Source organism: Python bivittatus, unplaced genomic scaffold, assembly GCF_059951505.1.
Source record: "Python bivittatus isolate LINGU-HERP-01145 unplaced genomic scaffold, Pbiv_v1 ctg000700_np1212, whole genome shotgun sequence".
Lineage (NCBI taxonomy): Eukaryota > Metazoa > Chordata > Lepidosauria > Squamata > Pythonidae > Python > Python bivittatus.
The window spans coordinates 27629882-27643473 of NW_028277098.1; positions in this window are offsets into that span (position 1 = coordinate 27629882).

Sequence of the window (13592 nt, forward strand, 5' to 3'; positions counted from 1 at the left end):
CTAGCCTAGTGCCTTTAACCACTACTCCAAACTGGCTCCCCATAAATTCAGAGGACCTGTATGAATTTTATTCAGTGCATGAGGTATGTGAGTTGTATACCAATCACCTTTGACTGTTTTAGCCAAAGATAACTGATATTCAAATGGAAGTTGTAACCTGACATTATTTAATAATTATTTAACATACTTGCAGGGATCAAGGTCAGGCAAACATTTCTCCTGGAACCCTATTATCTATAACAGATTGTCAGTTTGCGTCTCATAATTCAAATATTGTACCTTTTTCATATGATTTCCAGTTATTGACCAGAAATATGTTTCTTCCAGAAATCAAATGTTGATTTGAAGAAGGGTGAACTGGATATATTGAAACATGTATGTTGTTTAAACTACATCTGTATATAAATCAGATTAAATGCTTGTTTATGTGTATGCTTGTCTTTGGAAGGAGGGGGGCATAGTTTCCCCAAATGTACCCCAATTAAAAATATCAGAAAACTATCTGAAAAGATCATCTTTATGTATAAGTAGTAATAATATAAGTAATAGCATAATTCCTCCTCCTCCTCCTCCGAATCTGAAGTACTGTATGAATTTAAGTTTACTTTATAGGGAGGTAGTAAAGCTGGGCTGCTGGTGTGTTTATTTCCAATTACCCAGTTGATTGACTGTTCATACTTTTTATTGGGAAAGCTCAGTGGGAGGATGGAGGGCAACATTTATTACTTTGCCTCCAAGAACACTGTCAGATATCTTCACATCCATTGGGGAAGCAAACTGAATCCCATAGTCATTGGTTAATGGCACTACTGGGAACTTTCCATTATACCAGGTCCTGATTTCCTCCTCTGGCATGAAACTAGGATCCTACATCAGTGTTGAAATAGATACCTACAGTGGAAGAATGGATTATTAAATTAATAATAATTTACTTGGCTCAAATGGTGAAGTTAACAGCGTTAATAAGAGACAATACTGTTTCTAAATTTGTCTCCTCATGGCAACCCTTCTTAAATTACGTGCTTGGGTGAGAAAAAAAACAAAACTTTGATTATGGGATTTAATGATTATATGGTTTGTGCTGGTAGAAATAATGTGAATTTGGATTAATTCGTGGTAAGAGATTAACCTTTTTTTAATTTGTATTTATATCTGTATTGGAGATAGTTGGAAGTCACTTTCCGTTTCATTTTTCTATATGTTCTCACTATTTTAGTTTTTGTCTTTTTCTTTTAGTTCTATTTTCTTTCTTTGCTATACTTTCCGATTTGTATTTTCACTATGCTTTTTATATATCTCAATAAAAGTTTTTACAAAAAAAAAAAAGAGAGAATTCTTTGAAATAGGTAGAAAACAGGTAGAAAAACAAGTCTTGAAATGGCAAGGCAGATTGCATCTCAGTGTAACCTCAGACCAGAAATTAGAAGCCATCCCTTGTTTATATCCTGGCCCCCAGGAATTAGTAGGAGAAATACTGAACAATCATTAATGATAGAAGAATGTTAGCCAAAATTCCTATTTCAACATTAATCTTCAATGCCAGGAAGTACCTTTCATGAAAAAATACTTACGTAAATAGAAAAAAACCTTAGGCGGATGTCAACAATTTCTCAACTCAATTTTGTATTATGAGGAAAGAATTGGTACAGGTGTTTGAAGGTTTCCCAGATTTACAAACAATCTGGCTAAATGACTTCATTGACTGCAACTTGGTCCATTTACTTTCACTTGACATACTGTTTGTAAAGGAACAGGGTGGGGCAAAATGAGAAGAGGCTGAAGAACCCTTTATTTGTGTTCTCAGTCTGTTTTGCTTTACTTTGATATACTTAATGACCCACAGAAGGTCATTAAAAAATCATGGAGACGGCTGTCAGTCTTGCTGCTTAATTAAATCATTGTTGCTCTCAAAATTCTAACATTCCTTTGGCCCATGCCAAAATTTTCACAATTTTTTGCCTTTCTGTTGAAATACTTCTTAAACCATAAGCAGCATCTCCTACCAAACAGCTGATAACTTTGTTTAATATTTACAGTATGTACTGAAAAATATATGCCTCAAGTTAAATTCACAGAAATGTGCTAACTTATTTTACCAAGTCATCCTATGGGTAACCCTTGAAAACTGGCATTGACATTAATAGAAGCCTTATGAAATGGCTTTGCTGAGACATTCAGTTATACCTTTCAGAAATCAGAGCCTTGCTGACAATTCTGGGCCCATCCATCAGGAATTCTAACATTATTTGAAAAACAGAAACATTTTCTCTGAAGCAACACACAAGCTCACAGATATTTCTTGCCTTCTTTTGGGATGGCATAACCCCTTTATATAACCTATGATTTCTAATGTTAGGTTCCAGGCCCTCTCTGCCACAACGTCTACTGCTATAGGTATGCTTTTCACATTATTCTCACTAATACAAACACATAAACAAAGAACAAAAGGACATAGTTAATTACAAGTGAAAAGTCTTTCCAAACATAGAAAGCACCTAAAATTACTCCAGCCAGCAATACCAAAACAACACATTCATACTCAAAAATAAACAGCCCAAACATAAAATGCAGGATCGAATTTCTGTTTGTAGGTTATGTGGTCTTCCCATGTAAAGAAAGATGGGCATGGGATCTGCTTCTACGAACTGTGACCATTTCAAAATGTGAGCCACTCAGTCGGATGAATCTCCTCTGAGGCAGTAAGGACTACCATATCTGGCAGCAGCAGGTCATTGTATTCCATAACTCTCTGTTGCCATCTAGTGCCTTTCCAGATTTTTCCTGCCCAGATATGAGAGCTTTGTGTGTTTGACTGGATATCAGTAATACCTCGGTTCACAAACGCTTTTGTTCACGAACAATTCAGTTCGCGAACAGCAGCGTTCACAAAATTTTGCTTCCATTCACGAACTCTGCATCGGGTGACGAACACAACCTGTGGCCATCTTCCCTGCTCTGACACATGGTCGTGGCTTCCTCTAGGCGAGATCGCGGTCACAGACAGGCACTTGCTGTGAAGCTTTTTGGTGTCGCCTCAAGCAAGGTTAGTGTTCTCTCTCTTCATACTGTACTGTACTGTACTTTGTTTCATATTTTTGTGGTTAAAAAAAAATAAATATGGTTCAGAACAGATTAACCTTATTTACATTGAACCTTATGGGAAAATTTGATTCGGTTGGCGACCAGTTTGGTTGGCGACCACATTCGTAGGGGTCAGAATGGATTAACCTTATTTACATGGAACCTTATGGGGAAATTTGATTTGGTTCACAACCAATTCGGTTCGCGACCAGAACCGTGGAACGAATTAAGTTCGTGAACCGAGGTACCACTGTAGTAGGTGTTATGAGAATGTATGTACTAATTCAGACAGAGCCATTCTGGGATATGACTTTCACTTACAGATATCACTGAATGCAGAAATACCAAGAATTTATACTGCTTATAGGACATCTCACTCAATTTTTTGAGAAAAAAAAATTGCCAAATTTATTTTAACAGGACTTTAAAAGTAAAATCAATGAAATTGCAACACACAGTAGTGCTTTATGTAGAGCCTAAATCAATAAAATTATATTACTCACAGCAATGCGCAGCTAAGGTAAAGCTGTAGCAGCATACCATTTGGTAGTGCTTTATAATGTGTCTATTGTATGAATTCTAAAAAGGTGCTCTCAGAGTTATTTAGTGATATTAAAATAGCATTTTAATTGAAAAACTGTTAAGTGAATTGTTATAAGATTATTACAAGTTTAGCTAGATTACCATTTAAAATCTGAGTGCTTTAGAGATTAATTACATATTCTGAAGCTCTCCTGGAATTTCATATGATAGTAATAATATTTATAATTTCCTTAGCAATTAAAAACATACCATTATGCAGAAGTTAACAAAAATTCCTGCCCACTGTGTCAAATCTGGCAGCAAAGGAGAAAAAAAGTAACAAAGGATGCAGAAAAAACAGATGCTAATGTGACTTATTTTTCAAAATAATATTGGAAAGATAGATGTATAGACACAGAGAGCTCCAAATGGCAAACACAGAGTATTAGGGACAGTTAAAAAAAAAATAATCTTGCCATGGATTCTCTTGGGAGTGAATTTGGCCATGTCATTGCCACCAGATTTCGCAGGAGCACAAATGCTATGTCAAAATCTGATTTGCATTTCCCTTTTCCTAATCGAAACTCCACCAAAGAGTGCATATGAAAGGAAGATACATGAGTGTCTATACTAAAAGCAGTGTCATGTTTAAAAAAAGAACTTACATCAGAACATTTACATGTGAAAGAACAAAGCAGGGTAATTTTATTATCCTATGATTTTAAAAAGTCATAGGACATTTTAGGGGAAGATACATTCAAGGCCTTCAAATATTGTGAATGAAAATGATATGAAATGGATATTGTTTCTGTAATCTGTAGAAAAATGGTCAGGCTGGAATACTCCCTTGCTACTAAGGAAAATAAAACAAAAATAATTTTTACTGATTTGCCGGATTACATATGAGAGTGTTGCTTCGTATGTATGCTAGTATTTGTGTTGGTATGTTTTTGTGATTGCTTTTAGCTTCCCAGTTAAGTCTTTGGTTTCAATTTGAAACTGGTATGCAGAAATATGTTTCCCCTTTTATGAATTCAGATTAAATCATATCACAAATAAACAATATATAAACATCATAACAATACCAGATTGAGTATAAAAAGGTTAGCATTGGTCTGAATCAGTGAGAGCAAATTGGCTGGAGAAGACCTGCAAGCTGCTAATGTAGACTTTCTCTGAACTTCATTAATTAACTTTAGATTAGCTTTGTCTTTTCTTGATATTTAGCCAAGACGCTTCTTATAAACCCTTTTCTATTCTAAACTTTGAGAAATAACACACTATAGGTACATAGCAGGATTGAGAATGCAATCAGACTTATCTATGTTGATCATTATTTTGTACAGAATTTATTGCTATTTACTGTATGACTTTCAACAAAGGTCATTATTATATGTCATATATTCTGAAGTGCATTACTGTGCTTTAAATTAAAAATTTTGGTTAGCAAGGATAAGGTTTTTCTGATCTATTTTAATACAAATGCATGGTAAAGCATTTCCATTAATTGCATGCATTTTGGTATGAACATTTTGGGTTTTTTTTTGTTTAGAATATATACGCAGAATATTTATATGAATGGGTAAATTGAGCCTAAGGTTGTAAAACCTAGATTACTTCAAGTTTGCCTGGAGGAAACTAGTGACCTTGACTAGTTGAACAGTTTGAAAATCCTTGGCCTTGAGGAGAAAGTAGTTGAAAAGAATCAATCAGTTGACTAATATTTGGATTCATTCTCATCTTGGCTTTTGAAACAAATCCAGGAAAGCCTAACTTGTTACTTCTCGAAGTGTCATTTGTCGACTCCAGAAAAGTTTTGAGCTCCTTTGGGATTGTGCCCATGAATTTGTTCTGTTGATTTTTTAGATTTCTAATCCACATTTTTGTCATTTTTTTCCTACTGTATATTAGTTTGTTTACAATTTTCTCTAATATTCTATTTTGTCTTGAAATTAATGATTCCATGTGTGTGTTTTTTTAAAAATTGAACTATGGAGAGCAGTAGATCCTATTCTTTGTTGCCTGTTTATGCACAACAGTCTGCTCTTTTGCTTCCATGGAGCAAATGTTGATCCCATTAAACTCTGTGGCAGATTTCTAGCTAGCTTTAAATACTGGCTTTGTGACTTCAACTGAAAAAAGGCTTGTTTTGATTTTCAGAATTCACAAGACTACTAAATGCAGTAGAAATATGCTTAATATATCCAGAATCAGAGTAGAATTTAATCAAAAGGACTATCCTGACTATAAGATGTCTTTTTTGAAAAAGAAAGATTAGGCAGAAATACAGACAACTTTTTTTACACAATGTTTAGTTTCTCTACAGTGTCAACCAAGAGTTGCAAACTCCAGCTGAAACCAATCTTGAAAATCCCCCCCAACATAAATTTGTAATGTGTTCATGTAATAAATTTGTATACTTACATGTGAGTGTGTGTATATGCACACAGGCCTGAAGCCATATTCCCAAAAAAGCAGTGTCAGGGGAGAAACAAATCAATTAATAACTGAATTGATTAAAATTACCTGCTTATATAATTAATTGATTTTATACACTCAAGCCACTCTCGCACACATGCACAAAGTAAACGTACACACACTCACATCCACCCCCATCTTTCCTTCTGGCCAAAATAGCTAGAAAGGAGGAAGAGAACAGAAATGCGATGGAGTGAACCTAAGGATGAGCTGCAGGAGAAACCAACAGAAAGAGAAATGGGGGAACAAATCTAGATGAAGTAGATCCTGTAGTGGGCAGGAAAAGAAAAAGAAAAAGAAAGTCTGAAGAAAGTTGAACAGATACTTGGCTGGGCTCAGCAAGAATATGCCTGTGTATCTTTCCTTTGTGGTCAGCCTTTCTGAATTTGATGTCTCTTACCATAGCATGGTAAACCTGCTATGGACTTCTGTTCAGACACTTGAAATCCTGTGACAATTTCTTCTCATTCAAGGGTGAGTGGGAGAAGGCTATACAAGCCAGATACCCCTGTCATAGCAGGAGAACATCTGCTATGACCCAGGAGAAAGGGAGAAGTTGTTGCCATTGCTTCTGCCTCTAGGATATTACTTAGAGACCCCCAAAACAAATAAAGTATTCCCCACATGCTTTTCTTCAGTTCTCACTCTCTACTTGGGTGAATCTAAGATGACATTCCCACTACAAACTTCCTTTGGGGTAAATACAGTAATAATGAGCATCCATATGCACTATGTTCATTATCGTAAGTAAGATTCCACTCCACCATCTATGTAATTATTGATTGTAAGTTACTGTAAGATATTTTTAAAAGAATAGCATTGAAAGTTGGGGGGAGAGAAACATCTGGACATTTGCCAGAGTGGCTTTCAGCCTAGACTTGGCAGTAAGAATATTTTTGGCCTTGGTAAAGTGCATACCTATGGAAACTGAAAAGAAGTTATTTTCTGATGCTTCTATAATCTCCTATTGAAATGACTGATAGTTCATGATATTGAGGAAATGACCAGCGTCTTGTGAGTTTCTGAGAACTGCATGTCAATGGTCCTATTCATTCTTGTCAGGTGTCCTCAAAAGATTGACAAGCGGCGGTTATGATCTCATCTCAGGAGGATTCCGGTAATGTTTGGGTTCTACCTCTCTCCACCCTGTTTCAAATTTATCTGTTATGTTGCTGGAAATTGGGACATGTGCCCGGTAACACCCAGCTCTGGATTTGCTTATTTTTTTATCTGATCTAGGTAGTTTCAAAGCCTAGAGAATGGATGGCAAGGATTACATTAGAATAATCAATTAAATATTTGCTCTTATGAGTTCTTTAGTTGGGATAGCTTGTTATGCATCCAATTTCTGTACACAAAGTAGGGAACTATATAACCTGAATGGTTTGATGAGTATCTATCATAGAATGATTTGATTATCTGTAGAATTAAAAATGTTGCTGCATCCTATATGATCTTCTTTTAGTTCATCCTATGCTATGAAGATTCTCAATATAAAATTAAACTTCAGACATCACTACAGTTATAATTCTGTTTACTTGTGCTTGACTACACATAAGTGTTAAAGTATTACAACTGAAGATATTGTCAACAAAACAAAATAATAAATCACATGTATCCTTTGATGATTTTAAAAAGAAAAATGTTATTTAATAATGCCAAGCTTCATTTTAAGTTAAGGATATGTTATGTATTTATCTTTTAAAAAGTTATACCTTGGACTACCTGAATATCACTGATATTTAGCAATGAAAATAATACTTGTTTCAGTTTGAATCTGGGGCAGCATACTCAGCTACACAACACCAATTACTGTGTCACCATTCTTGGATTCCAATATATTTCCTTTTGTCTGCATGTTATAAGTATTGACTTATTTACTTGGCAACTCTCACATTAGTTGACTGCTGTGTGCAAATAGTCACTGTTCAAGCAACTGGTAAAAGATAGACTACTTTTGATGGAATCTGCATGTCACTTCATGGCAGATTTAAAATAAGCATCTATACGTTATTTAGTTTCATGATAGCCAACAGATGTGCTGAGATGGCTTGAGCTTCTACATTATAGATAGCTTAATTGGAACCAGGCTGCAGTATGTCTGATCAGTGTCTAAAGATTTAAGTACCCGAAGAAGCTGCAGGGCAGCATATCTTAGCCATATCCTTTGTCCAGGAAACAAGATCAATTGTCTCCTAGAAGGAACATCATTGCAACAGGAAGACCACTTTGGCCTTGTTTCAGCCAGAGAAGAAGGAACAGCTGCTGGGAGATGGCTTTGCAAATCCTAACACCAGTTGTCTTGAAACTGGAGAATGATCTACACACAGTCTTGTCTTAGTCATTGACTAAAGTACCAGAAGCCAACAGCTCTTATTCAAATAATAGTAATGAGGGAGATCAGGAAATCCAGATTTTTTTTTCCTTTTGCCCTTCTCTACCCAGAAGAAGACAATGTCAAACCACATTTGTATTTTACCATGAAAACAACATGAACATGCCATGTAGCTACCAAGTGTTGAGTTTAACTTGAGGGTATCCTTAAATTTAAAAATACACTGATGTACTTGTCATTCTGGAGGGTAGCATGTGTGATTCCCAATCATCATTGAAAAGTAGGTGTATAGGGAGACGTTTTGAGTAGGAATGGCACTGTACATGCATGTACTTTGGGAAGAGAGGGAGAGAGAGATTTTTCCATATGAATTTATTATTACAAATGAATGACAGATTTTGTCCTAATTGCAACTCTTAGTTTTCTATCAAAGAACTACATCCCCAAGTCTAGGGTGCAGACCCCAAACTTCCTTTGAAGGTTTCTTGGAAGGGTTAAGTGTATATAGAGGTACTGTATATTGAGGCACATTTGCAATATAACTTATGGCTCATTCTCTAACCATAGTGTGCCCAAGTAACCAAATTTCGGCCTTCAGCCTAGCCCCGGCCCTTAACTGAGGCAACTTAAGCAGTTTGTCTTCTGACACAATTTTTTACGTGATAAAATATAGCATGTGGTTTCTCAAGTGGTGAGGGAGAGGATCTGTCCAGCTCCTCTTGGCAATTTTCAGTTGCTGCAGATATGCCCCTTCACTCTGATTACTGGGAAATATCCTCCATGGCTATTTTGATATATACATACCTTCTGCAGAGGCATATGCCCGTGTGTTTCCAAAGATCTTTCCAAAGTACATCATGATAAGCACTTCCCAAAGCACTTGTCAGGTTTTAATAGGCTCCATATAAACACTTTTTGTCCCTAAAAAGTTCTAAACGTGTTTTTTAAATCAAGAAAGAGAGCTAGGTTCTATCTCCTGTGTGTTGCTGCTTCAGTCATCATTGCCTATATTAGTGGTTACCCACTGTTTCTGCCAACAAAGGATTTCATGCAGCCATACTCTTGTCTGTTTTTAATTACTCTGGTGGAGATAGGGAATACTTTGCCTACCCCATTCTAGCTCCATGTTCACCTGTGGGCTACTTCCAGGTCCTGTTGGCCCCAATGACAGAGACTGACTTTCCACCAGCAGTACCATTCTAAGGGCCACATTATAATTTTGATGGGGCTAAAGTTTTAATTACACCTCCCCACCCCCAAAAGATACTTCCAAAGTAAGCATAGACATGTAGGGGATTAACATATATAGCTGCTACCCTTGGTTATTTTGGAAATATTGTTTCCTAATCCCGGCATATAAATTGTGTGCATCACTCCCTGTGGGCCTATTTAGCAGTAAGCAAGATTATCTGTTGAAAAAAATTTGCTCCTCCATGTGCCTATTCAGAAATGAGTTTCATTAGATCCAGTGAAATTCATTCCCAATCAAGCATGTCTAAGTAGGTTACCAAACATATGCATGGTTATGATATGGGACGAGCTGCTTAGTGAACAAATAAAGACACAACCAGGGGTCTGGCTATTGCAACTACAGTTGTTTCCTTGATGGAGGAAAGTCCATTCAAAGCTGTGAATAAGGAGGGAAGAAAGACACCTGAACCTCTAGCCAAATTAAAGTGGCATTTGCAGACAACTGCTTTGTTCCTGGGAATACTTCAGAAACTCACAAACAGCCTGGAACTTAGAGATTTGTGGTTGAGGAGCAAAAAAAGAGAAAGTGGTTCTGAAGCTGGTGGAAACTCTTAAAACTGATAAGAGACTGGCAACTATTTGTCTTCCTTTCCTCCTCAGCATCTCTCTTGGCAATCTTTCTTTCCCACACGCAAAGAAGTAGAGAAGGGAGAGGAATGCCTTCCCTCACAGAAGTATATTCTGCTATCTCAGCCACCCCTTACTGGATCTCTTGCCGTAGGTCACAAACTAAGCAAAAGTATGGAAAGGCAAGTTCTTACTGTAGGTACTTTAAGGCTTCAGGCCGCTCACAGAGAATTAAACAACAGACTCAGCAGACAGAATAATCCAGAAGCAGGTACTTCCAATGCCCTTTTTGTCTGACCAACACAAAACCATCTATGGAAGCAGGACTTTTTCCTTTGCAGAGTGCAATCCTAAACATTCCTATACAGATGAAGAGTCAATTGAGTTCAATAGGCTATTCCCAAAAAGATAGTATTAAAATTAGAGTCTTCTTCAACAGAAGCAGAAATAGACCATGCTGGCTGAGTTGGCAGCTTTGCAGGGACTTCTGCAAAAAGAGAGAAATTCTTTCAGCTCCACCTGTTCCCCTTCTGACCATTGGCTTACAGTACGTAAACAAAATTTCATCAGGAAAAACACATTTATAATTTGTGCCCCCTGTCGCCTGCATTAGAACTTCACCAAAACTGGAGCACAACCAGATGACCACATTAAACTGCTATCTGCCAGTCTGTGAGCTAGCAGAAAATTAGGCCAGCATAAACCGTGCTGCCCTCATTGCTGATCCCTTTTCTGCCTCAGTAATGAGACTGGTGACTGTCCATTCTTACTGTTTTAATGAAAGACAACTGAAGGAAAAGTTTTGGAAGATTCACTGGCTTTGTTTTCCCTCCTGTAAGCGTCAACTGCTGCTGGGAAAATGTAGGTGTGTGTTTAGGAAGATTAGTATAGCCACCTACAAAGTTGCCTAACAGGTCATAGGCATGGAAATGCTATTCCTAAACATGGGTCTAGTGCTATTCTAAAGGAAAACTAAACCCATATTTTAAAAAAAGGCCCAGCTGATGAATCATCCCACTTCCCACCCCACTCTTCCTATTGCTTTGGTGGGAGGAGCATGAAGTGAAGTAGGAAGGAGAGATCAACAGAGACCAAACTCTATCCTAAGGAATGGCAACAGGTAGCTATGGTTGGTAGTACCTGGAAATAACCTGTGGGGTAAGTAGAATGGTGTAGGAATATGCATAATTGTGCTGTACCTCTCCACCCAAGCAATAGAAACAATACAAAGTATGGCCATGTGAAACCCCTTGTTGGTAGAAACCATGGAAAACCTGTAATACAGTCATTGATGACAGAACTTAACTCTCTTTTCAGATTAAACTGACATTCTCTGTAGTATATGTTAAAAACACAGATGCAACCTTCTTTCAGAAGAGTGCTACTCTAGGTATATAAGGAATCTGTGGAAGATCTGACAAGTTTTCTGGAAAGCAGCTGTCAGCCTTTCACAGGGAGATGATTCTGAGCAGGCCAGATGCTTTGTCTCTCCAGCAGACCAAGCTGGCAGGGCCACAGAAGGCAGGGCTAAGTGCCCATAGGGGAAGGGATGTGCTGGAAGCAACCTAAAAGTGACCAATAGGGACTACACAGATTCCACCTCTGATACCCTCAACAACCATATTGTTGATGAAACATGGTAGATTGTATCTACACCGTGTGGGGAAAAGAGGGAAAACCCTACTTTAAAACTGGAACAGCTAAAGAGAGTGGCAAGCTGTCTCAGCTTGGTTTGGGAGTGAGACAAAGGCAATGTCATGAGGACATGACACATTCATGCTGCAGTTATGGGGTGTGTGGGAAAAAGCCTATTGAGAGTTCATTCACAAAACTCTTTGCTCTGCACTTAGTGTTGTTCAAGGAAACAATAAACTCTTGAGGTTCTGGGTACCAAAGAATAATAGAGTTGACAGGAATCTTGAAGGTAATCTTGTCCAAATACCTCTCAGTGCAGATACTCTAGAACAGTGTTGTCCAAACTTGGCCACTTTAAGATGAGTGGACTTCAACTCCCAGAATTCTGGGAGTTCAAGTCCACTCATCTTAAAGTGTCCAAGTTTGCACAACACTGCTCTAGAATATCTCTGACCAATGATTGTCCAGCCTTTGTTTGAAGGTCTCTAGCTCACACAGTCAGGAAGTTCCTTCTGATGTTTACCCTGCATCTTGTTCTTTGTAGTTTAATCCCCTGGTCCTGGTCTTGTCCTCAGGGGCAATAGAGAATAAATCCACAGCCCTAAACTGGAACATAATTGGCTAAAGTTGTTAAATAACCATTTGTGTCATGTTGCTTTTGACCTTACTAGACTATAAAAAAGTACAATAATGTTTCATTATTGGTAGCAAAATAAATCTTCCACTGAACAAATAGGGATCCAATGAGCATGCTCAAAAGAAATCGCCTAGGAGTTGGGGCAAAAAACCCAGAAACTGAGAAGGAGAGCAGGAAGCTGTCTAAAGTAAGTGAATTGATTTCAGGTATTTGAATCCCAGAATGTTTCTGGATGGATATTGTTGTGCAACCAGACACTAGAAAATATGTCCATTTCTAGACAATCACCATGCTATTTTGTCCCAACTTGCCACTGAACCAAACTCATTTACTGTGAAGATATACAGCATTCTAGTGACTAAACAACAGAATTTCTTGAAGGGCCTTCTGGATGAGAATTAAGAGGCCCGTGTTGTTTCTTTTCCCAGCTTTGACTCTAGCCCTTAATGTGGCATAACCTAGGACCAAATTCAACATAGTCCCTGTAGTTAGGGACAGATCATCATGGAGAAAACCTGTCTATGCGGTTGCTGCAAGTCATCACTGACTTGATGGCACATAATCAAATTAATCAGTTTATACTTTAGTATCACCAGCTGGAAACATCCATTGAATGAGTCAACGTTGTTGACAGATATGCCATCATTCATTTCAAGCCATTCAGGTTTTACCATTTGTAAGGACCAGGTATTTTCCCATATGGGTTGCTGGCAGTATGAATAGTTTAATAAGTGAAATAATGAAATATATTTGCAAGAGCCTCTTTGAAGCCTACATATTGTGATATGACTGTTTTTTTCTTTCATATCTCTAAAAATTCATGGAACTTACGTTGCAAAGAATCCACAATATAAGCATTCTGGAAATAACGGCAAACCATTTTTTAACAGAAAATGAAAGAAAAACTACATTGTGACTTAACTACTTGCAACGGGAAAAAAAATTTTCATTTTATTGAGCCCTGATAAACTTCTTTGGATAATTTGGGATACTGTAACAAGACTGGTAACACAAAAAGCAAAAAGAGGAACTACGTATAGAAGAAATGAAAAATAGTTACTGTGGCAATGGATAGAGAAAATCTAT